This window comes from Tachypleus tridentatus, chromosome 13, assembly GCF_004210375.1.
Source record: "Tachypleus tridentatus isolate NWPU-2018 chromosome 13, ASM421037v1, whole genome shotgun sequence".
NCBI classification, from domain to species: domain Eukaryota; kingdom Metazoa; phylum Arthropoda; class Merostomata; order Xiphosura; family Limulidae; genus Tachypleus; species Tachypleus tridentatus.
The window spans coordinates 135,224,241-135,251,403 of NC_134837.1; the positions used below are offsets into that span (position 1 = coordinate 135,224,241).

General features: G+C 37.1%; 1 long non-coding RNA gene and 1 other non-coding gene across 2 annotated transcripts in view; one reads left to right on the top strand and one right to left on the bottom strand.

The window, feature by feature from the left end:
• Nucleotides 1-4,207: 4,207 nt before the first annotated feature.
• TRNAQ-UUG (transfer RNA glutamine (anticodon UUG)) lies at nucleotides 4,208-4,279 on the top strand. Its single transcript has one exon. It is a non-coding gene; the product is annotated as a tRNA-Gln (tRNA).
• Nucleotides 4,280-4,432: 153 nt separating this feature from the next.
• LOC143240422 (uncharacterized) overlaps nucleotides 4,433-27,163 on the bottom strand; it is a 78,717-nt gene continuing 55,986 nt past the window's right edge. Inside the window, exons 2-3 of the long non-coding RNA XR_013021756.1 lie at nucleotides 11,250-11,431; nucleotides 4,433-4,662 (exon numbers count right to left, since the gene is read on the bottom strand). This is a non-coding gene — a long non-coding RNA (uncharacterized LOC143240422). The remainder of the gene's footprint in view (nucleotides 4,663-11,249; nucleotides 11,432-27,163) is intronic.

Genomic DNA, 27,163 nt, shown 5'->3' on the forward strand with positions numbered 1-27,163 from the left:
CTCTAGTCTTACACTGCTAAATTAGGGACGGCTAGCACAGATAGCCCTCGAGTAGCTTTGTGCGAAATTCCAAAAACAAACAAAAACAAACCCTTTAGTCTGAGCCTCGATTTTACAACAGGGCTCATTAGACCTGTGTTTGCGGCCCTCTAATAAAGTGCTGGTGCTTTATGGTAAAAGAACAATATGTTCTCTTATCATAGATAGTAAAAATATTGTATTTTCTTGTATAATTAGAACACAAAAGGAACGATTTCAACGGCCTGAAGCCTCTACTCGAATTGTATTGCTAATTTTTGTTTGGGTGTTTTTATTTAATAGACATGCTTATAGACATTATATCACAACGTGTTTACCTTTTGATGACCTTTAACAGGAATATAATATATTTGTGATTGTTTAAGTATTTTTCGAGAAACTTGCAATTACTTGTGTTGTAACTAGCACACATCATTGTCCCAGCGATGCCCAGGCGGTCAGTCGGCTCGGTAGTCACTGTGAGGTTCGCGCGTTCGACTTAAATACATTTTACAGTTCAGTCCTACTTCCATTCTGTTCTATCATCATTCGTTGTACATTAGCGTTTTTCAATAAAGACTGTATTTTAGCCTGTTGAGTTATCTGGGAAACATATTCCAATTATGACAAGCAAGCGTCTAAAACTTTCCGATATTAGACAGTTCTGCAAGCCAGTTACTAGTACTACAAGTGACAATACAGATGCAGATAATCCAACAACCTCAAGCAAAGGAATAGAAACTTGCCATACAGAGGAAATAACATGTTCATCAGAGGACGAGTCTGAAAATGCTTGTGCAACTATTGCACATTATGAACCACCAGATAGTTGTGAAACAAGTTTGTGCAGTAATGAAAAGTCTGACACTCCACAGATACAGTGTGGAAAGCCATATTATCCAGACGTACAATAATACCATGACAGAAAGCAAAATCTCAAAATATCAACTTTCAGGGCAAGTGGTTTGATGAGTTCCCATGGCTGCACTTCGACAATCAGACTCAAAAAGTCATATGCTTTCATTGTGCCAAGGCGGAAAATAGAGACCTTTTTACAGGGAAATTGGAGAGACCAGTGGAGTATACCTTCATATCCACCGGTTTTTGCAACTGGAAAAAGGCAAAACAGAAATTCAACGAACACCAATCCTCCTCCCAGCACAGATTCGCTATATCTCCAGAAGGTTTACTTGATGTAACTCCAGTGACTGTCCAGCTACATGATGGAAAAAAGAAGCAGCAGGAAGAATGCAAAAAAAGTCTAGCCAAAATATTCAGAAGTTTACGTTTCTTAGTGCGCCAAGGTGTAGCATTACGTGGACATACTGATACGGAGGGGAACTTCCTGTAGTTAATGAAGCTCCTGAAGGAGGAAGATCCTGAGTTGACGACCTACTTGTCAAAGAAAACCACATTCACATCACCTCAGGCTCAGAATGAAATAATAGAGATGTTCAGCCATCAAATACTGAGGAACATAGCACACGAAGTGCAGCAAAGTAAAATCTTTGCACTAATGGTTGATGGCACTCAAAATGTTACAGGTGCCGAACAGGAAGCAATATGTGTACAATACGTAGATGAGAACATTGACGTCCATGAGACATTTCTTGATTTGTACAGTGTTTCCAATACAACTGGTGAAACAATATCCTCGACTATACTTGATGTACTGACTAGACTCAATTTACCACTGTCAGGATTAAGAGCACAAACTTATGATGGAGCCACTAACATGATTGTTGCGTACAGTGGATGTCAGGCAAAAATAAAAGAGGAGCAACCGTCAGCTTTGTTTTTCACTACGGAGCACACAAGGCTAATTTAATAATACAACATGCAGTTGAAGCTTGTGAATGTGTTCGAGATTCTATCCAGTGGGTACATGAACTTGGTGTCTTGCTTCAGAGTTCAGGCAAATACAAGACAATCTTTGAAAATATTGTATTGTCAGACAGCCACAATAGTCCAGTTAAATACATCCACCCACTGTGTCCAATCTGCAATTACATGTGCTAATGATCACTACAGTAACATTGTTGATTCTTTGTCTGAATTAGCAAATGAAAAATCAGATGTAGCAGTGGAAGCACGAGGTGTGCTGGACAGATTTGACAAAGGAAAGACAGTTTTAGGATTGTTGATGGCTCAGCATCCATTAACTGCATTAGAAGAACTAAACCGTGCATTCCAAGCAAAATCAGCGACAGTATTTGGCATGATTGAAGCATCTGCAATGACAGTTGAGCAATTACGGGTATTGCGAACAGAGGAAAATTACAACAAGATATTTGATGAAGCTGAGAAAAAGGTAACTTCCCTAGATCTAGTGCCTATTGAATTACCACGCATTCGGAGACCCTCCAGAAGGATCACAGGTAATGGCTTAGCACACCATTCTGCAACAGCTAGAGATTACTACAGAAGCCAATATTTTAAATTTGTGGACACAGTCATAGAACATCTGACCACTAGATTCAATGCAGACAACAATGACTTGAGGCAATATCTGGCACTTGAGAACATGATCACATCTGGCAAGATTGACAACTCGGTTATAAACTTCTATCCAGAAATATCTGCACAACAGCTCGAGTTTCAGTTGCCCATGTTCAAAGGAACAATAAAAGCAGTATCTCTGAAAGGTGCAAAGGATGCTTACTGTAAAATGCATGAAACAAGCCAGCAGATGTTTAGTGAAATGTTTCTTCTCATGAAAATTTTGTTTGTATGTCTAGTATCCAGCTGCGAATGTGAACGCAGTTTTTCTGCATTAAGACAGTTGAAGACGTTGTTAAGGTCAACTATGTCTCAGTGCCGCCTCAACCATGTGGCAGTTTGTCACACTCACAAAGATGAGGTCGACAAGATAAATATAGAAGAGCTTATGAAAGAATTAATAAACAGATCATCACAAAGGGGGTCTACGTTTGGGAACATGTAGACTAGAGGACTAAATTAATCTTACTTCAATGAAAAATATGAATAATTATGTGCTACATTGTATTGATGTGTAATTTTCAAGAGTTCGCAAAGACATTTTAATTATTTTTATCAAACAACATGAACAGTTTTCAGTAGATATAAACTTATCAAGGGTAATTACTAATTTTATTAATATTTTGAAAATGTAATTCATGCAATGAAAGTTATTAGTAACCTTGTCAAGTATAATGGCCATCTTTTATACTGTGCAGTGTGCAGGAATAAATTTATGTGGCAGTTAATTTGTGACACATTTGTCTTTATTCTATTAACATTTTGAAAACTGTTCACAACACCTCACTTATACAAACCTACATGGATACCTTGAAGTATCGTGGCAACAAGATTACTCTGACTGCATGTTTACAGCTTTCAGGTTCACGTAATCATAGATTACCAATTTGTAAATTGAACAGTCCACATAAGTGGTTGCAAAAATCATCCCTCCCCCCCATCGGGTGTAAAAAATCTACACCCCTGATTATATTTTTGCTTTTTTATTTACCATGAAAGACAAAAAGTACTTTTCAATAAACATAATTGCATTTCCAAAGTAATTAACATATATTAGATACGCATTTTAATATTAGTGTTGTGTAAAATCCAAATTTCTCTGCATCCTATTCTTGAAGAAATTATTTTCTTCTTGTGTGAAGTACTTTCACTACTTTTATTGTTGCAGTTTGCTTCAAAAATCCTATTTAACCGATCTACAACTTCTCCTGCGGATGAATGGATGGCCCAACTGAAATATGTATAATTTATATAAATTTAATAGTGTTATTATATTTATGCTTTATTAAACTGTTAGGGTAAATCACTACTATTGCGAGAACAAAATAATAATAGTAATCATGTTCAATTTTTAGGGGGTAGTCGCTGCGTCATAAGAATGATAGTCAATCCCAACATTCGGTATTGCAACAGTTGGCGTTGTTTCGTCCATGACTTAACAATTGGGGACGTCCTTCCAGTAATTTTGCGCGTCCTTTAATATCTCACTTCAAATTCATTCTTTGCTATGTTCTCACGAGATGGCGAAGTAATCGTCTTAAAATAGCCTTAGGTCACCTATTTATCACTGTTTTCTTATCGCCACATGTTGTATAACTTGATTAAGATAATTGAAATAAAATATTTTAACTATAAATATGATTATATTTCTATTTATTACAAAAGTAATATATCGAGAAAATAGGTTAGTGGTCCCATGGTGTAATGGTTAGCACTCTGGACTTTGAATCCAGCGATCCGAGTTCAAATCTCGGTGGGACCTGCAAACTATTTTCACACCTTTTTTTTTTTTTCCTCTTAAATGTTATAATAAATATAAGACCACAACACATACGTATAAACCAAAAGAAAATAAAAACAAACGATCTTGTACAGTAACAAAATAATATACTGTGAAAATTACCCCCAAAGTCAGTATGGTTTTGACGAAATGAAGTGCAAACATGGAAAAAAATGACAGTCGCAAAAATAATGAATCATTAAATAACGAAGCGAAAAAACAAAAATACAATACCATGTAGAAAGGAAACATATACCTTAGGAAACAGTTAAGGAAGTTGCTGCCTTTCTTTTCTCGCAATTTGAAATTCCAAGCTAACTATTATCCAACTGAGATGGATTACTCCGTCAAGCACGGACTTCTTTCTAAAAACGAAATTATTTGAATCATAAACAAGAATTCAACTGTATATGACAGGTTATTATATTTTGTTCTTTCTTGGACCCACAAAACAGCACTAATTTCGATCACTTATGTTTGTCTAAATTTTCTAAAACATACATGAGAAAACATATACCATTCGTTAGAAAACACTTTAACTGAGATATACCTGTAATGGTCATTGTTAATGAAACACTTCGGGAGATCGAATTAAATTTAAAGTTCATCTTTCACCTAAATCCAGATAATCTATATACTGATAAAAGTTCAGAACTCAGGCAACATTACTGCATCCAATCAATTCACTGTATCCTATTCTTTATGACTTGTAATGTTTATTTTACTTTCGTAATTGTACTGGTTCTTCCTATTTCTCAACGTTTTTATAACAATTTAAATGTTGATTTAAAATCAGAGTCAGCAAGAACGCTCAAGTCCAGAAAGTAATTATTGTTTATTACTTTTATAATATATAATATTTTATTTCGTTTATTTCCGAAATTACAGGTACCATAAAATATTGCACTCTTTTGAAGTGCGTGTTTATTGTTCAATATGTTTTGAGTCCGCTTATTTCAACAGTACGAAGTTCCTTTACAAACACTATTTCAGTTTCGTATTTGTGTTCCATATACGACAATATTTTCTATTCCTGAATTTTTCGTATATTCTCACGTAGCTACACAGGTGCTACTTCTGCCAATCGTTTGTAAATTTGAGGGTAATATTATGCTAACACACTAATGTTTCTACCATATAGACATATGTGGTATTTTATGATCTCACAGCACGTGATTTGCAAACACGTGCACTTATAAGAAACGACGCTTAGAGATCTGCAGAATTGTGCCATTTGGGGAAGTCTAAACAGTTACCGAAAGAAAAACTGATTGAAATTCAAGAGAATGGTGTATTTTAATTTCTGGGTATCTTCTGACGACTTGGTAAAAAATAGTTACGAATTACTATCGAAGAAAAGAAAATTAGGTCTGTGCATTGCGAAGCTTAATATCCCGTAAAACTTTCCGATAAAACAGTTTAACATGGGGAAATATCTGATACATTACGCTTAACTTTTGTTCGTAAATAGGCTAACACCCGTGTTACCGTAAACTACATAACCTTTACTTTATTACCGAAGTAGCCATAATTCATGTTTTGGAAACCGCCTTATGAGATCATCAATGACGTCAATGCGGTTGAAATACTAGTACGTTCGTAAGCTTACCCTAATTCTGAAGTACTAGCCAAAAGGAAAGGCAATAACACCCACTTTTATCTGCTGAACTACACTAATCGAATAACGATATTCACTGTTATAACGAGTATATATCCCCAAAGTAGGGAGAGAGATTCTGAAATCCATAATGGGTAGATTACGACGAAGGTTGATTAAAATGGTTGATGTTACTTAAAAACCTTGAAATATTAAAACTATTTTTTCTATTAATTATCACATTTAATACTAAAGTAATAGTTTATATTAACTTCATATACAAAAAAGAAATATCACGCAATTAAACTGTGCCAAAAGTTACGTTATGTCTCACTAGGTAGCGCTACAGCAGCCAAACGATAGAAACAGGACGTTTGAAATTTCGAAATAAAAAATTATGTTAAAAAAACCGAAAAGAAAAAAGCAAAAAAGGCAATACCAGGTGGCAGAGTTAACAAAGAGTGTAGGTGAAATAATTAGACGAATAATTCATACAAATCTAATCCTTCCCCATAGTGGGTCGTCTGAGAACTCACAACGCAAAAAACCAAGTTTAGATACTCGTGGAAGACACAGCACGAAAAACCCATAAATTCAATTTATAACTGACGAATGACCACAAAATTATATGACATAACCAAATTTATCAAATTTTACACCCAGTCACCACCCACTCCACGCAAAACGTACATTCACAAGCTACAGTTTTTTGCAGATTGCGTCATCTATAAAACAAGAATATGAGTAATAGTTGTTAATGGCTTGGGAGTATAATTCTATGTTGTTACTCGCAACTACTAGTTGGTTACACTACCTTGCTCTCAAGGTCTGAATACACAGGATGGTATCTTTAGTCACTACAATAAATGTTGATGTAACGTCAACATGGTCTAACATCGAACTTTTCGCTCTACAGTCGCCACTTAAAGTACACACAACAGTAAGAGTTCACATAACATCGACATCGTTCAACATGGTCCAACATTAGACATCTCGTTCTGCAGTCGCCACTCTCGGTTCATACAACAATAAAAGTTAATGTGATGTCAATAATACTCAACATGGTCCAATACTAGACATCTCGTTACACAGTCTCTTCTTATTCCGATATAAAAATGATGTTGAAAATTTATTAGCACACACCAGTTTCACACAGTTAACAGTTCTGATACACGTGCAAATGAATCCTGTACTGTTTGAAGTTGTATCACCTGTTAATACATTGTGGAACAATTGGTATTACAAAAATCACATATGACATAAATGGTGATTTTATTATTTTATGTGTGTGTGTATGTGTTTCGGAGTCAACATTCAACCACTAGTGACTTGTAAAATGCATTTTTAACATCTTTGGTTTAAAATCCATGATTATCAGATGAAAAGAAATGGTGAGCCAGCAGTCGGCGTTCAACACCATTATTCTCGGTCAGTCACGATTCTTTTGACAAAAGAAACGAAAACTCCTGCGTGAAAAAATAATGATTCCTCACATCATGGAATGTTAAGCTTCTTGTAACTCACCACATTAACACATATAAAGACCATCCACGTTAACCTTATTTCCTGTTTTATTTATTTATTTACACATATAATTGATTATATACGAATTTTTCTTTGTTTGCTTACAAGAGCCAAGAGTAAGAGAGTGGTTAGCGTGGTGGATGACGGAGTTGTGTGTCTGAGATTCAGGTCCCGTTACCACCAAAGAAAAATCGCGCTCTGGACTTTGGGATCGTAGGTGAATTACAAAAATGACATTAAAATCCAACTCGTGAAACAAGTTGTTTCACTTTCGATCCAAATGGCGTCACGAAAAAGTTACAAAATGAAGAAGCATTAGAGTTGTATTGTAGCAGCTGAAATACTTGGCAATCAACAGGTTAACACAGTCATTAAGAGTTATCTTTTTCATCTTTATTGTCTTTCCACGTTTTTAAAATCGACTAGACTTGTAGGTTTTCATTTTGATGTTGTACTGAAGTTCTATCCTTACGCCCTCCGCTAGTACAGTGGTATGTCTCCGGATTTACAACGCTAAAATCAGGGGTTCGATTCCCCGCGGTGGGCTGAGCAGATAGACCGATGTGGCTTTGATATAAGAAAACACACACATACCTACATATATGTATATATGCTACATAAATATTATTGCCCTATCGCGTAAAGGCGTAATCTGAGGGTCGCGGGTTCGCGCCCGAGTCGCGCCAAACATGCTCGCCCTCCCAGCCGTGGGGTCGTTATAATGTGACGGTCAATCCCCCTTTTCGTTGGTAAAAGAGTAGCCCAAGAGTTGGCGGTGGGTGGTGATAACTAGCTGCCTTCCCTCTAGTCTTACACTGCTAAATTAGGGACGGCTAGCACAGATAACCCTCGAGTATCTTTGTGCGAAATTCAAAAAAAAAAAAAAATCTAGCCTTACTGCGTAATCCCCTGGAAAAGCGCCATGGCAAAATATTAGGCATTAATATTAATGAAATGTTCTGAAGAAATAACTTATTGATATTTTCCTTTGGAATAACCTGTTGTCTTTTTATTGTATCTTTCAGAAATGTGTATTGAAACGTTTTTGCTCATATATCATGATTAATTTGTTTTCTTTTATTATTAAAAAATATGGTCACTAAACTTATAAAATATTCAAACATTGCGTCCTTAAGGATTTTGCGACAACTTGATAAAGAGCATTTGCTCAAAACGTTACGATAAGTTTCCTCTTTCTATTTGCCGAGTGCGATTCAGCAGTTAGCGTGGCGAAGTGTAAGGTGAAATTCCGTAGTATTAACACCTCTCCCACAAAAAAGGTGCTACGTACTTTGCTTTTTACATGAGTGACAATTAAATCCCTCTTTTCTTGTCTCAAACACGTACGTAGCGTAAAAGTTGCCAGTAGGTGGTATTGCTAGCTCTTTCCTTCTAGTTTATGATTTCAAAAACAGAGGCAGCACAGATAGCCCTCGTATATCAGCTAGCACAGATAGCCCTCGTATATCTTCACGAGAAACCAAATAAAACAAAGATTTACTATTAACAATTCTATCAGAAACTTCAACAAGAATTTTTATGCAAATTGTACTCCAATTTTGTAACAACAATAATTTTAAAATTCCATTCTGCACTACAATGCATTCATTGCGAGAAAAAGATTTAAGGTTATTAGCTGTAAAAGCCACAAAAATACACTAAGACTCACCGTTACATCATCAAAGTTTCCTGTCTATTAGACTTACGACTAGTGGCCATAAAAAACTTGAAACGTATTCACAAGATTTAAAGCTTCTAGGTTTAGAATGAATGCATTTTGTTTCCCGTATAAAAAGAAAACGTTTCACGAGCTACAAAACTGATGAACGCACGATGACTTTTCACATGCCGGGTAAATGAAATTTAACGCAACAGTTTTAACATACGAGGGCTGTTCAAAAGATACGCGGACTGTTTGAATTGCGCGGCTCCAGTTGGTTCCACGTGAATCCGCTTGGTGTCGCTAGGTTCGCACAGATCAGCTGATTACGACGCCATTTCCCGATTGCAGATATCTTCATTTGTGTATTAGCTACGCGGTTTTAAGTGAAATGCGATTTTTTCGTTTGGCGGATTTCAGAATGAATGACCTGAAGGAGCAACGACTTGCTGTGAAATTTTGTGTTAAACTTGGAAAATCTGCAACTGAAACTTTTGCTATGCTTAACACGGCTTACGGTGATGTTGCTATAAATCATACGGCATGTTTCAAGTGGCATGAACGTTTTAAGGATGGTCGACAGTCCATTGAAGATGATGAGCGTCCTGGACGTCCTTCCACGTCAACTGACGACCCACACGTCGACAAAATCAACACCCTGGTGCGGGCAAATCGACGTCTGACTGTCAGGGAGCTTGCTGAAGACTGTGGGATATCAGTTGGATCTTGTTACGAGATTTTGACCGAAAAATTGAAGATGCACCGCGTTGCTGCGAAATTTGTGCCTCAGAACTCGTGCGTTTTTGGCCAAACACTCAATCACTGTTCTTCCCCACCTGACCTTGCTCCTTGCGATTTTTTCTTGTTCCCCAAACTCAAAAGACCCTTGAAAGGAAGAAGATTTGAGACGATTCCCGAGATTAAGGCAAATGCGACGAAGGAGCTGGAGGACATTACAAAAGAAGCGTACCAGGACTGTTTCGACAAGTGGAAACACCGTTGGGATGAGTGTGTGCGTTGGGGAGGAGAGTACTTTGAAGGGGTCCCAGGCCTGTAACTTTTAAATAAAGTACATTTTGTTTTATGACGTCAGTTCGCGTATTTGTTGAACAGCCCTCGCAGGTTTATGATATGCTTAGGCTTACCTCTAATATACTTCCTAAATTCGTCAAGCTACCTCTATTAATTGTAGGTGGGTTTCATAATTCACCAATTTATTAAACGGAACCTATAATAAGTTCAGATAAATATTTACCTTGCACACCCGTTTGGCAATGTTTTTTTGGGGTTTTTTTTTAGATTAATGTTACTAATTCTGCAACATGTTCTTCCATCTAGTATATAAACACTCAGGAGGAAAAATAAAGATTTGCGTTCAATCAACTATGCCTACAGTAATGATTAAACAGTATGAATCAGACCGCACAACAACAGACTCGATTATGAAGACCCCAAGACCTCGGAGCTGGTAAAAGATCTAATGTTAGGCTACGCCTACATTTTAAATTTCGTTTTAATATTTTTAACGTAGTATAAGATCCAAATAACGATTATATCTTATCTAAGTTTTACTCATTGTTAGGTCCGGAATGGCTAGGTGATTACAGCGCTCGACTCGTAATCTCAGGGTTACAGGCTCGAATCCCAGTTACACCAAATATGCTCGCGCACTTTCAACCGTGGGTGTGTTATAAGGTTACAGTCAATCCCACTATTCGTTGGTACAAGAGTAGCCCAAGAGTTGGCGGTGGGTGGTGATGACTAGCTGCCTTCCTTCTAGTCTTATACTGCTAAATTAGAGACGGCTAGTGCAGATAGCCTTCGTGTAGCTTTGTGCGAAATTCAAAAACAAACAATACTAATTGTTTGTAGAGAGCTCTCTAGTTACTTGTGAGTACGACGGGAGCTATTTTGATTTGAAAAAGTATACGTACTTGAGAACTCCTAGGATTTGACCCAAAGTTTGCATGAATTTATTAATGTTACCGTGATTCCAGTGACTTAGGCCTAAATATTGAGGAAGTGATGGTTGAGTACAGACCGTTTTCTGTATTTTTTAAAGTGCAAAGTGGTGTCTTCAATTATATATATATATTTCTTTACCTTTTACTAAGAGTAAAATCGAAAATATAACGTGTGATGCAGAGACCAAAGACATTATTTGGTCGTACCTTCTCCTGTGGACTGCGGTTTTACTTCTTCAAGGATTAGCAGAATAGCTTGGGTGAACAAATCATAGAAATTCAATTAAGTTTCTTACAATAATGGATGGTCTGAACTAGCTATAGCGGCGATCCGTGCAGTCACCAGGCCGGTCTATACAGTTTTAACCGAGAACCAACTCCTTCAGACACTAATAAAATTGAAAATAAAATTATTAGTTACTTAAGTAAAACATTCTTATTTTAAGCTCTGCACACAAATTTTACGTAATTTAATTAAGTTTCGATCCTCCTAAGAGGCTAGAGCCTGACCAATAACGATTATATCTAAGTTTTACTAATTGTTAGGTTTGGAATAGCGGGAGGTATACAAAATTTACGGGTATTTTTTAATTTCTTTTTTAAAACTAAATTAATTTAGTTGTATAAGTAGATAATATTATTATGGCACTGCACCTAATTTATTATACGATTTTTGTCCAGCTGTTGTTGTGAGTGGAGTTGACCAACGCCACTGAAAGATCTTTTAATATTCATTTACAGAACATTAGCCAATATATCCAACAGGTGTCAATAATGTAATGTAAAATATCAGAACTGCACCAAGGATAATATTACATATTATGGGATATTTCCATTTTTCCAGGGTTACCTAAATCCAAAAGTTCATATTGGAACGTATAGGGCTAAGAATAAGGTAAGTATTAAATCTGATTATCCTAACATTAATTATGTTTAAAGTAGTAATCTCAGACAGTCTAAATGCTTGAGTAATGTGGCCAATCAAGGAATACAATAGTCCTTTACGTCAGAGATTATCTTTTCAATTTTACCTCTGGTTAAAAAGAAGAGAACTATTTAATACATATATAAAATCTAAAGATAGTTCTAATATAGTTGTTGTGGTGGGAACATCTTTTCTAAATCTAACCTGGTGAAGCATGATTATAATTAATTATTTTAAGATAAAACATTAGTATGATATAAGTATTTTATCATTTTAACAGGATTCACAGGTTCAAGGTAAAACCAGGTAAATTTAAAATTCCAGGATCGGTGTTTTGAAATATACTGTAAATATGGCTAACTAAACATTTAGCTTAGTTCTTACGTGCCTGTGAACACTGGTAAACATTTAGCTTAGTTCTTACGTGCCTGTGAACACTAGTAAACATTTAGCTTAGTTCTTACGTGCCTGTGAACACTAGTTAACAAATTGTATCGTAAAACTTTCTTTTATTTTATTCACAACATTTCTCCAGGTTTACATGGTATCATCAGGTGATGTACAAGAACTAAGGCTAACATCAGTAACTGGTCTTCATACAGTAGTTCTAAAACGTGTGTATGGAGATGGAACTGAAAGCAGTTTCCATCCCTTCCCTCCTTAGCTACTTTCCTTTCAGCTCACTGTAGTAGAATGGTTTTTAATATGTTGCTTTATAATCTTAATAACCTTAGAAATGTTTCTATTTTAAATTTGCATTACCAACAAATATAACCAATACCACATATCTTCATAAAAGGTGACTTTTACCGTGTTTTTTTTTCCTGTGAAACTGAGATTACACAATATAAGTTGATAGTAGTTTAATCTTGGTATTCATCGGGTAATAATGGAATGATTTTTTTTTTACAATTACATTTTTATTTTAGGTAAGGATTACTCAGTAACTGGTCTGATGAAACACTTATATCATACTCATGTTTTATCTTAAAATAATTAATTAATTTACAATTACATTTTTATTTAAGGTAAGGATTACTCAGAAAAGTCGATTCTTAATTATTCTATAACTGAGGAAATACGAACAAAATGAGCAGCAAACAAAGCAAGATTCAATACAGATTGGCTAAATGACTAAATTCTCTTCATGGTTAGTGCATGCTATGTGGGAACAGTTTCGAACTAAAAAATATGGGGAAAATGGCACTTACGAGCCATGGACGAGAAAAAAAACAACAACTTAAGACGAAGGTACTGCTAAATGATAGAATTAAACAAGAAATTTGACCCGTAATTGCTTTCTGAAATAAGCCAGAGCCATAACCTAACCAGAGAGAAATGGATTGATTGTATCGTAACCACTAGTACAACAGCAGTAAGAACTAGAACAAGAAGTCACAACTATCTCAATTTTATGTTAAATGACAGGGTTTTGGCACCGGAAATTTATGGCTAATGAAAACAGTTCTGAATCATTAACCCTGTAGTTCAAGACTGAGCAGCTGTTTTCTGACAGAATTGTAGGGCAGAGGTTTTCTTCTGGTGTAACAAAAGGCTCGTACCTGTTTCATTCTGGACTCAACATTTATTTAAAAGAAAATTTAATTAGCAGACCTCAACAGTTAGAGATAATTTCTGTCGTATCATTTGACTAGTCACTGAACAAAGTTTTACATCAGAAGTACATGGACTTATTGGTGCACTTTTGGGACAAGGAAAAGAACATAGTTGTAAAAGATATTTTGACTTAGTATTTCAAGAACACAGAAGATCTGGTGACTTTTTTTAGAAGATTTAATACAGTTTAAATTTTCCAAAAGTATTAATATGCCACCAGAAAACAGTCGAATTCAAAATATATTTATTTTACAGTTTTGTTTTGTAATATGTAATAACAAACGTTGTATACACACTTTCTAGGTATTACAATAATATAATATCATGTCTAGTGAGTGGTATTTAAAAAAAATTGTTTGTTTGTGTAAAGTTAAGCATAAATCTACACAATGGGCTGTCGGTGCTCTACAGCTGTACTAGGGGGGGGGCAAGAAAAATAAACTATATTGTACTTGCGCAAATCTATGTAAATGATTTTGGGTTGGTTGTAAAATAAGAAATATGGAAGCCAACTTTAAATTTTATTCCATGTCATTAGAACATATGTTTATTAATACTGACTCAACTTAAACTATGTTTTAATCTCAAATACTGGTCTAAGCAGACGACACTAGACTTGGTTTTTGTTAGTTGTTTTTTTAATTTCGAGCAAAGCTACATGAGGGCTATCTGCGCTAGTCGTACCTAACTTAGCAGTGTAAGACTAGAGGTAAGGCAGCTCGTCATCACCACCCGTCCCTAACTCTTGGGCTACTCTTTTACCAATGAACAGGGAGATTGACCGTCACATTATAACGCCCCCACGGCTGAAAGGGCAAGCATGTTTGGTGTGACGGGGATTCTATGCCGGGCCCGGTTTTTGTCACTTTTATTCAAATTTATTGGTTAACGAAAACTTACTCTTTTTTTTTGTAAGGAAAACCCCAGAGAATATTGTATCATCTTCTCTGAGAATCCTTATTAAACCCCTTTGTGCTTTTTCAAGAAAGAATGTCTATAATAGTTAATTATACTTGTCATAAGACATTATTATTAAGCCTGTTATAGTTATGAGCACTTTATTCTTAACGTAGTCTATCAGGGATTTTTTTTAAAAATTAAAAGGTTGTACAATAACAGTATTACAACCAAACTATATTCATCATATCTATTGCCAACGACGCGTTTTGCTCAATCCAGAACTCTTCATGCCTGGGATACAACAAACGTACCAACATTCGTCGGAATACTGTTCATATAAGCCATTTGTTGCAACGATAGTTGTTACAGTGTGTACGCCTTTTACAAGGTGGTGAATAACCAACTGTTGTTGTAAACAGTGTTCTGAGCACTGCTATGTGTGTTGTATCCCAGCTGGCCTGAATAGTTCTGGACTGAGTAAAATACTACTATTATACAATTTTGTAATCTTGAATATTACTAAGGGACTAATAAAAATTTATTATTTAAAAAGCATAATAGGCCTTATAATGTCTTATCAGAAGTATAATTAACTAATCATGTTTCTTTATTTTGTATAGACCTTATAATGTTATGAATAACTGTGGTATTATTTTTAAAAAGTTACACAGTATTTGTTATTTTGAATTTAGCACAAAGCTACACAATGGGCTATCTGTGCTCTGCCCACCACGGGTATCGAAACCCGGATTTTAGCGTGTAAGTCCGCAGACATACCGCTGAGCCACTGGGGGGCGTTACACAGTAAAACCTTGTTTATAAAAAATACAGAAAACACTTACACAAAATTATTACTGTAAACTATTTGTATTTTAAGATCGTCTGAACTGTCTGTAATAATTAAGATTCGGATATTCAAGCGACTCATTTACTATTTGTTATTAATTATCATTAATCGCGTTAATTTTTGCAAACATTAAAACAGTTTTGATTTTATAAAACTCTGTGATTTCTTGCAATCCTTAAAACGGATTAAGCATGGTATAATTCTAAACGTGCCGGTCTATTGGTGCAGAGATCCCATGTTCGCGTCTCGTAACTGTAAAAATATCGTTCTTCGCATTGTGAAGTTATGGATGCGTTATAGGAGTGATGGTCAAATTAAGCTATTCAAAGTAATTCAAGAGTTGTCGGTAAGTGCTGTTGACTAGCCGTCTTCTTTCTAGCTTAACTGTTCAAAAATTAGAGGCGGCTAGTGCAGACAGCCCTTATATATCTTTCAGTGACGTAAACAAGGCCGGACAAACGATAATAAAATCTCGACCTATAAATCCAAAAAAGGGCAAAAAGATGTTTGATGCAATAGGGGTGGTAAGAAGAAAATGTGGGGGTGGATATAGTAAAAGAGTGAATTGAATCACGCGTTACAGCGTAATCAAGTTGACCGCAGTCATGAGCAAATTCTCCATGTAAAGAGAGCAGGCCAAAATATTTTTTTTTTTACAATATGGGCATGCCCCAGTTTTGTCCGGGCAACTTTAGAGCCTTGTCTCCACCACTGGCAGCTTTTCAAACCAATCGAAACAAAATAGTACTGATATACAGATAAAAATGATAAAACGTTACCGGGTAGTAAGCAATTTGGAATCGAATATCGCCTAAATCGAATATATCAATCGTATTTCGGATGTCTCTTTTACTTATTTCTCGAGTATTTTATATACTTGGATATTATGGAAGCTTTCCGATACATTAAGATCATTGTTTTATAAACAAAGTTGGTAATAGTCTATTACAGATCAGATATTGTATTATTTTTCTTCCTTTAGAATTAACTATTAGTTGACATCATACGCATTTGACTTCGGGAGTTCATTAAATTCTAAAAAATATTTAAATAATAGCTATTCAGTTGGTACGTGAGTCAAAGTGGAAGAAATTATTTTAAGGAAAATAAAACTGAATAAATAAAAATATTACACAAATTCCCCATTCTTTTAAAATATATTTTTATATCGATCCTAAACTCAGTACTAGTTGAATAAACCACCACCAGAAAAGAAATCCAATGATTAGAGTGCTTTTATCTGATACTAAGCTTCTCTACTGATCTTGCGAAATGCGTGCTTTTAGATATAATGACACTACAATATGAACTAGTCTCCTGATAGTGATTCATGATACCAAGCTACATAGTAACTTCGTAATTAAAGTAAAAACATATGTCAGTCACTTCATGTGTGTATACATGCTAGCTCACGTGGAAACTCAAAATTCTAATTGGCTAATTGTACAGTGGTACTTTTACGTTTATACGAATGTAAAACTACGAGACTTATAGTATTAACTTTAAAGACATTTATTTCACTAACACAAACACGCAAACACGTTAATTCTCAACTTTTCCGTGATTAATAAAAAACGCAATATTATTACATCTCAATAATACTGATTCCAACAGGTGCATAAATATCGACAATTAGATTTAAAGATTAAATACGCTTTGAACACGAAACACTAGTTTACCTGCTACATAATAACTCTGCCACAACTCCATTCATTTTCGATGCTCTACAGCTAACGGATGGCGAGAAAGAATGTAAAGGTTTCACATGATATGAAATGCAATTTAGACAAATATACAGAAAAAAAAAACATGATGACAATTGATTTTTGTATTTCTTGATGCCATACTTTTAAAATTTCACTATTTCATAAAGTCACTTTATCAAGAATTCGGTGAAGAAAACATCTCAAGACCTCAGTCAAAGATTGGTGATTATATAGAAACTCAAGATTTGTTTGCAAAATATGGTATGTACAGACTTATATTTCATTTATGGCCATGTCAAGGATGTATGGTCAAGTAAAGGATGTTGTCATTTTGTGTTACAAAACGTATCCAGAATCATTATTTCTTAGCTTAAACTCAGTAAGTTTATCACGTATACATCCTGCCGATCCGCTTATTATCAAGTGGAAATAAGTTTAACCTGAGAATGTAACACATAGAAGATACCAGATAATGTTTTCTGATGTTACAACACACAGAAAATACAACATAATGTTTCATGATGCTACAACACATAGAAACTAATACATAATGTTTCATCATCCTGCAACATACAGAAAACACCAGATGATATTTCATAATGGTACAACGTACACAAGATACGACATAATGTTTGGTATACCTACAATACATAAAAGTTACCACTTTCTATTTGCCAGTATTGTACTGCGTGTAAGTAACCTGATAACGTTTCGTGGTACTGTACTGCATAGAAGGAACTGTAAATATTTGATGATATTTTACGATATACAAGTGACCTGAAGTTCGAAGATACTGTACTATATACGAATTAGCTGTTATAGTGTGACGTTACTGTATTATATACATGTTATCTGATAGTGTTTAATTGTACTCTGTTACGTAATAGCGACCTGAAAATGTTTCCTGTTACTGTAATATATAGAGGTTACGTGATAGTATTTGATAGTAATCTACTATACAGAAATCACCTGATAGTTGTTATGGTACTATAACATATACAGGTGACCTGCTGTATTTTCTTGTGCTGTACTATGTACAGGTACACGGTTGTTTGATGGAAATGTAGTTTATGTGGTGACTTAGTAGTGTTTGATGATACTACAATACACACAGATGAGCTGCTAGTGCTTTATGGTACTATAATGTGTACATGTTGCCTGGTGGTGTTTGATGGTACTGTACTGTACCTTATATAAGTAACTTGGCAGTGTTTGATCGTACTGTACTATATACAGGTTACCTGTTAATGTCTTATTATACTACTCTGCTATATAGAGTTGACCTAGGAGTGTTGAATGGTATTATACTATATACAGGTCACCTAACAGTGTTATATGGTATTGTACAATGTACAAATCACCTGCTTGTGTTATATGGTACTATACAATATACAAATCACCTAGTAGTGTTAGATGATATTGTACTATATACAATTCACCTGGTAGTGTTAGATGGTATTGTACTAAATACTTGTTACACAATAGTGTTCGATGGTACTGTATTATTTACAGGTTATCTGGTAGTGTACTATATACAGGTCATCTTGTGGTGTTTTATGGTACTGTACTATGTACAGGTAGCTTTGTATTGTTTGATGGTACTACAACTGATAAATCACATCTGGTAATGCTAAGCAGTATTTCATATCCTCTCGTATTTACCTCACGATATTAAGTGTGAAATTTTAAATATATGTTTCATTTTCAACAAGAACTAAATTTAAATACGTATTTCGCTAATTTATAGTTAGTCTTAAGAAAGTAGCTTTACTTATTCATTTATTTCAAATTTAAGTGAATTCATAGAGTTTTTTTTGTTGTTGGTCTAAATAACGTTGAGATGTTGAGTCAACCACAGTGCCAGAATCAATATTACATCATCTTTTTACTGTTTCATGAATTGCACTTTATTTTAGACGACAAAAACATATTGCAAGTAGACCAATCTGGGCAAACAGAGAGAAAACTATTCAGAGGAGAACAGTTGATCCTCGTATTACTTACTGTACACAAGTGTGTGAGGCACTCGACTAGTGAAGTGTTATGATGTGGTGATATACGTACATATTTTGCCTTTTTAACTAAGAAGTAGGATAAGATGCTTTATTGTTTGACGTGAAGGTCAAAACAAACCAGTCAAAAGTTACCTTTATTATTGAAAAGTGAGCACTTATACAACAGCTCTAAAATTGAGCTTTTTTAATTATTAACATTCTAAACTGATTAAAGAGGGTTCAATCTAAATGGTATTTTACTGCGATTAGATCACGCCTACATTTTTTGCAAGCTATACTAAATTAAGACTGGTTCTAAGTTTCTCCGATGTGGAATTTTAACAGCTGAATATAAATAAGTACGTTATTCATACTCCTGTTCATTCCAAGTTTATTTTGATTGCACTCCCCCTCCTAGCCTCTCTCGGTAGATGACCAGGAAGTTAGCTGTTTTATAACGTTGTAGATCGTAGTTTGATCCCTGCAGTTAGCCTAGTGTAGACGAACTATTGTTCAATTTTGCGCTACAGTGAATAAAACATCATTATATTTTTACAGTGTGAACAGCTTGTTTATTTGGTTAGTTGTTCGTTGAATTTGGCCCGGCATAGCCAAGCGCGTAAGGCGTGCGACTCGTAATCCGAGGGTCGCGGGTTCGCGCCCGCGTCGCGCTAAACATGCTCGCCCTCCCAGCCGTGGGGGCGTTATAATGTGACGGTCAATCCCACTATTCGTTGGTAAAAGAGTAGCCCAAGAGTTGGCGGTGGGTGGTGATGACTAGCTGCCTTCCCTCTAGTCTTACACTGCTAAATTAGGGACGGCTAGCACAGATAGCCCTCGAGTAGCTTTGTGCGAAATTCCAAAACAAAATCGTTGAATTTCGCGCAAAGATACTTAGAAGAGATAGGTTAAAGAAAAGGTATCTTCTCAACAACATTCACGACTAACCCTCTGACTGTTTTTTAAAGAATTGACCGTTACTTTACAACGTCCCAACGGCTAAAAGGGAGAGTATGCTCGGTGAAAACTTGTTATTTAATTGCATTTTCTTGTGGTTTCATGTTACCATGCGAGTTGTATGATACGGCGTATAGAAATGATGTTTGTTGTTAACAGGAAATATACACAATGAGTACTCTGTAATCTGCTTACTGCGAGTAGTTAACCCAGAATTTTAGTGTTATACGTTCTCAAAAAGACCACTGAACCACTATATACATTGATGGTTAATAAAGTTATATATCACCTTTCCAACTTCAAATATTGTAATTAAGATTCAACTGAGCTTTATTTATGTGTGTGTTTCCTTGTGGGTTTGGTGTTTTGGTGAGTTCTGACACAGTTCTCAAGCATGTGCTGAAGCGCTGATGTTACTGAGAAAACACTAGCCAATCCCATAGCTTTAACTTTTTAGCAAACAATCTTATAGACAGCGAATATCATCAAGTAGTTAGGAACTGGTAAAGTCTGGCAGAAGTGTTGTGCACAACGAATAATATTATTAAGTCAGGAAGTGACGAAGATTACCAGAATAGTAGAAGAGTTTGAACAGTTTATTTTATGCTAACAAGGTTTTAATTGAATATCAGAATGAATAAGTTTTAATTGAATATCAGAATGAATAAACCTCTGCGATATCAAAACCAACAGTTGTGTTAGTGTTATTTACATGTGAGTTTGAATTTTAAAATACGACTTTAACTTTCAGCCAGGACATTCTCAAGTGGGACAGTTTTTATGTAGTCAGCTTACTTCACTATTTCAAACCCTTTGAGCCATACTGTTTTATATACGTATATATTGTGTGGGTGTATATATCGGTATCAAATATCAAATAACTATTTATAAACCTTTAAAACGTCATAACTTTTGGAATTCGAAAAAAATGATCTTGTTTCTTATTTTGTTCCCCTTGAGGTGGATTCACAACCATGAATAGACGACTCTGTTACGAAATTACCACCAAAATTAGAACCTATACAACGATTTTTAATTCTCCACTCTTTATCAGACAAATCCTTAGGGTAAATGTCTCCCTTTTTTATCCAAAATGGATTAGAGAAACTTGCTGGCTCGCCGAAGTCAGTCGAAAAGTTGCACCCTGGAGATATTTTGGCGGAAACATCTTTCCATAGTGAACGCCTCTTGAAGTCGAAGACCATTGGAGATATACCCATTGAGGTTACTACCTATGCTACTTTGAATTTTTTCTGAGGAGTGATCGTTAAGGGGGATTTAAAGAGCATTCCTGAGTCGAAGTTCCTAACTGGCTTATCCAGTTTCTGCTGTTCGCTGTATCTTCACTTTTAAAACCCCTTTTACAATTGATCTTGCCCTAAGAAAAGGAAGTACAACGTTTACAAACTGTTCATAATATTTTTTCCCTGAGACTTGGAAGTCATTGTCCTCAACTCCATCTTGAACATACGCTGCCGCACTATGTACCACTGTAGAAGTGCAAAAAGATTTTTCCGTGCCTCCAACAGGGTTATTTTCCAACCATGCGAAGAATCTTTGGCTCTCTCTGGATACGTGTTATGACAAGTCATGACTACTCAATTCTCTGTCCCCACCATTCCTTTCAGTGACTGCTTGGGTCCACATCCTTTGGTCCCGACTTCTGGCTTCTGCTCCGGTCCGCCTTTTTCGAGCCCGAGATATAGAATGATAATTCGTTCATGCCCTCAGTCACTGGAATTTCTTTCTAGTAACAGAGATCTGCCCACCCAACCAAGGAAAATTTTATGGAAGTTGATAGATCTCATTCTAATAAACAAACAGCGTGGTCATAATCCAAAGGGTTATCCATACATTTCTCCTCGTCCTAAGTAAAAAGGGCCACTTTGATACTGTGGAATTGTCGAGGTTTCCATTCTAATCTGAACGACATTAAGGGTTTGATTGATTCCTATTATCCTCTGTGTCTTTCCTTACAGGAAACATTTCTTAAACCTACTGATAAAGTCATTTTTGGTTTTTACTTTATACCAGAATGGCAGGTTGTGTGATAGACACGTGCATGGAGGGATGGCACGTGACCTCCTTGTCTTTGCATCTCAATACAATCTTGGAGGCCATCGCCATCCATGTTTCCTTGGGTTATATCATCGCTGTTTGCTCTCTCTGCCTATCTCCTGGAGACACTTACAATTAATCAGACTTTCATACTCTCTTTGAACAGTTGTCGTCTCCCTTTTTAATCCTGGAAGACTTTAATGGGCACAAATCACTCTGGGGTGGTGCTGATATTGATGTGAGGAGTCTTTCTGTAGAATGTATACAGTCTTATCAACACTGGATTTTATACTTATTTTCACGCACGTATTCAGTCTTTCACTGCCATTGATCTCTCTTTTCATTTTTCTTAAGCTTTTCTTGAAGGGTTGACAATGACCCACGAGTATCCTTTTCCTATCATTTCAAGGGAGAGTGGCCATGGTCAATACCACCTGCCACGCGTGCCTCAAAGAAGTTGGACCAAGCCAACTGGCTCTCTTTCACTGATCTTTCAAAACGTGATCCTGCCATCATCTGTCTGCTAATGATAGACAACATAGCAGTGACTAACTGTATCGTACAGGCAGCTGCTCAGTCTATTCCTAATACTTCAATACGTTTTCTACAGTATCCTTGTCCATTGTGAATTCCTGCTTGCCAGGAAGCATGGAAGGCTAAAACAACAAGTATAGAGTACAATTCACAGTTAACTCACTCTTTCAAACTGCATTGCTTTCCAGTAAGCTTGTGCCTGTGCACAGCAGGTTAGACGTTAAAGCCAAAACAAATCTTGGACTAAATTCACATCTAGTATCTCTTCTACTTCCAGTTCCAAAGTCATACGGTGCAAGATTCGAAATGTCAGTTGAAAGTATGCTTCCTGTCCCATTTCAATCTTGCTCTGAAATGGCCAGGAAGTTGCTAATACTCTTGGTAATAGCTCTTCTCGTGCATCTAACACTTCTGTTTCTTCCCTCACCTTCTTGGCCATCAAGTCTTGGGCAAAGCGATCGACTGTATGACTATAATCACCCTTTACTCTGGTGGAGCTTAAGCTTGCTCTTCATTAGACTGACAGTATTTTGGTCGAACCTGATAATGTTTACTATGAGTCGTGCCATTTTTCTCCTGCCTCTCTTGCTGTTCTTCTGGTAGTTTTTAACCGGATCTGGCAAGATAATAGTTTTCTTGATGCTTGGTACCAGTTTTCTATTCTCACTTTCTCTAAGCCTGGAAAATATCCCAAGATTCATTCTAGCTGTCCTCCAAATGCTTTGACTACCTGTCTCTATAAAGTCTTAGAAACGATGGTTCATGTTCGTCTTGTTTGGTTCCTCGAATTAAACAACCTCCTCTTACTAACCTAGTGCGAGTTCCGTCGACAGTACTCCACCGTGGACCACCTGATTCGACTTGAAATATTGATCAAGGAAGCCTTCCTCAAGAGGAAACTTCTTGTTTCCCTGCTCTTAGACCTCGAGGAGGCTTACAACACTACATGGAGGTACGGCATTTTGCGGGACCTCCACTCCTATGGGTTACGTGGTCATTTACCCATTTTTATCCCGAAATTTTTACTGGACTGGCGATTCCAAGTCCGTGTGGACTCGACACTTTTCCGTTTTCTTTTACAAGAACTTAGAGTCCCTCAGGGTTGTTTCTTGAGTGTCACACTTTTCAGTATCAAGATTAATGCTATCACTAAGCAACTTCCTTCTACTATTGCAAACGGGTTCTATGCTGGTGACTTCCAGATTTCCTGTCAGTCGTCAAACATGAGATGTATTGAGCAGCAGCTTCAATTTGCCCTCAGTTGCTTGTTGAAGTAGAACACAGCATATGGGTTTTACCTTTACTTTATTCAAAACCATTTGCACGCAACCAACAGCTTATACACCCTAATCCTGTGCTCCATCTCGGTGACGTTATTCTTTTCTTGGTCCATGAAGCAAAGTTCTTGGGCAGTTATCTTTGACCTTAAGCTGATTTTCATTCTTCACATCAAGCAGCTACGTGTCAACTGTACAAGGACACTGAACATCCTTCATATTCACTCTTCCACCTCTTCAGGAGTAGATCGATGTTCTTACATCAGAATCTATTAAGTCCTCATTTGCTCCAAACTGGACTATGAGTTTCTGGTCCATGGTTCTGGCAGGGTCTCGACTTTGAAGATGTTGGAGCCCATTCACTATCTGGGCTTCAGCTCTGCACAGGGGCTTTCTGCACTTCTCTGGTCCAGAGTTTATACACTGAGTCCCATGGACCTCCACTTCACTTCTGTTCATTTGTAGCTTATTTCGCAGTATGCCATTCAACTTTGATCCATACCGCAGCATCTTATCTTGGGTTGTATCTTCCTTCCTTAGTGGGATATGCTCTTTTGGAATAGACAGTCTGCCACTCTTCCTTTTCGCCCTCGTATCCAGGTGCAGCTAGCTGAGTTGGGTGTATCCTTGGATGACATTGCTCTCTCCCAGTGATCATCCATACCAACATGGTTTATTACTCTTCCCACCTGTGACATTTCTTTGAGTCATCTGAGGAAGGTGGATACTTCCGATTGGACGTTCCGTCTCCCCTTTGCCGAACATCTTTCGAACCACTCTTTCATCCCATTTTATAGGGATGGTTCGAAATCTTGCTACCGTGTGAGTTCTGCTATGGTTTATTGTGTCTCGGTGGTTGCTAATAGAATCCCCTCTACAGCTTCTGTTTTCACTCCGAGTTGTACGCCATCTCTCTTGCCCTTGATCACCTAGAACAGGGGTTCCCAACCGGTGGGTCGCGACCCCCCTGGGGGGGGTCGCAAAGCCTTGGCAGGGGAGTCGCGAAGCCTTGTTAGAAGTAGCTTGGGATAACATTAATTTTATTTCATCAATTACATTTTCATGCTCTTACATTTTTTTTTGTTTCGGTGCAAAGCAAAACGTGTGCCACGTTAGTTCAATGTCATTAGGTGATATTATGGGTGTATGTATGCGTGCCTGTGAGTGAATGTGCCTGTGTGAATGCGTATGTGGCTGCAACTGTATGTATGTGTGTACTAGTGAGTAGCGAGTATGTGAGTGCACGCGCATGTACGTATGCTTGTGTGTCTGTTTAGCTGTAATTAAGTGTGTGTGTGCTCGCTGTCGACACGTGAGTCACATGTCCGTTGCTAATTGGTAGATGACGAATCGCGCGACTGGCCACGCTCCCTTCCATCCCAATACTTACCCCATCATTACTCTACCTGCACCCCCCACAAGTAGTCAGTGTAAGATCTACAGTTGCCAAAGCGTTCATTATTCAACATTTTTATTTTATTTTAACAAGAAGATAAGTAAGCAGTAGAGGTGAGTTGTGTCCATGGCTAAACGGCGCAGATACTCAGAATGCTACCTCAACATTGGCTTCACCACTGTGCTCGCCAACGACGGCATCGAGAAACCACAGTGTGTTTTGTGCCATGCTGTCCTGAGTGCAGAGTCAATGAAACCATCAAAACTCAAGCGTCATCTCGAGACGAAACATCCAGAACACGCAAAGAAGGGTTTGGATTTCTTCAAACGGCATGAATGGTGTCTTAAAAGCCAAAGAATCGATAGAAGTGGGTCGTTTCAGCAGCAGAGTGCAGCCGTAGTGGAAGCTTCATATGAGATTGCATTCGAAATTGCTAAACAAAAAAAAGCCTCACACGATTGGAGAAACACGTCTTAAACCCTGCATGATGAAAGCAGTAAATCGTATTCTTGGAGAAGCCAGTGCAAAGAAGATGCAGCAAGTATCCCTGTCAAATAATACTATACAGAGGCGCATTTCTAAAATGTCTATGGATGTGAAGGAACAGGTTTTGACTGAATTCAAGGGTCCCCCTTTGTTCTCCTTTCAGCTCGACGAGTCAACAGATGTAAGTTCATGTTCTCAGTTGCTTGTCTTCGTGAGATACATTAATTCAAGTGACATCAAAGACGAATTCTTATTCTGCAGTGCACTTGAAACCACAACAAAAGCTGATGATGTCATGGAAAAAGTTTCAACTTTTTTTCAAGACGAAGATCTTCAATGGGAAAACGTGTGTGGGGTTTGTACGGATGGGGCACCAGCTATGCTGGGATCGAAATCAGGATTCCAGTCGAGAGTGAAGAAGCTAGCACCTCAAGCAAAGGGCATCCACTGCATGATTCACCGATATTCTCTCGCCAGTAAGACTCTCCCTGCCTCTCTGCAGGAAGTGCTTGAATCTGTAATCAAGCACTCAACACTCGCCTATTCAAAGAACTATGCAAAGACAGGAATGCTGACCACGAAGTCCTTCTCTTCTACACAGCAGTACGTTGGTTGTCTAAAGGAATTAGACGTTATTAATCGTGTCTTTGAAATGAAAGATGAAATAAAGCTGTTCCTGTAGACTCAAGAAAGGAAAGATCTTGTAGCTCACTTCGAAGATGAAGCATGGAATAAAAGGGTTGCGTACCTAGCCGACATTTTTGACCAGCTGAGCAAGCTCAATTTGAAGCTTCAAGGAAGGGAAACACATGTTCTCCTTTTTCAAGATAGTCTTCGGGCCTTTGTTTCCAAACTGCAGAACTGGCGTCGGAAAACCAATGTTGGAAACATCGCTATGTTTGAAAAACTTTGTGGAGTGACGGATGAGTCTCAGATCCAACTGGATCATTTCCTCAAGGATGAGATTACCGAACATCTTCAGTCTCTAGAAAAGGAAGTCGAGCGTTACTTCTCTGAGCTATCACAGGAACAGGAGGCCCTGGTAAGGAACCCATTTTGTACTGAACTTGATGTATTCAGCATCCCAGATGATATCCAAGATGAATTTCTGGATCTAAGGAACGATTCTTCAGCTCGTGATCTCTTCAAGGTGAAATCCATGACTCAGTTCTGGTGCGCTATGTATCAGTCATACTCCAAAGTCAGCATGATAGCTTTACGTATCCTTGTTCCATTTGCTTCTACCTACTTGTGTGAGGCAGGATTTTTCACTCTTGTCAATATAAAAACAAAGAATAGGAACAGGCTAGATGTTGGAGATGACATGAGACTGGCTCTAACAAATGCTCGGCCACGAATTTCAAAGCTTGCTGCTGAAATGCAACATCAGGCACCTCACTAGCTGGGTTGGATAGCTGTTCAAA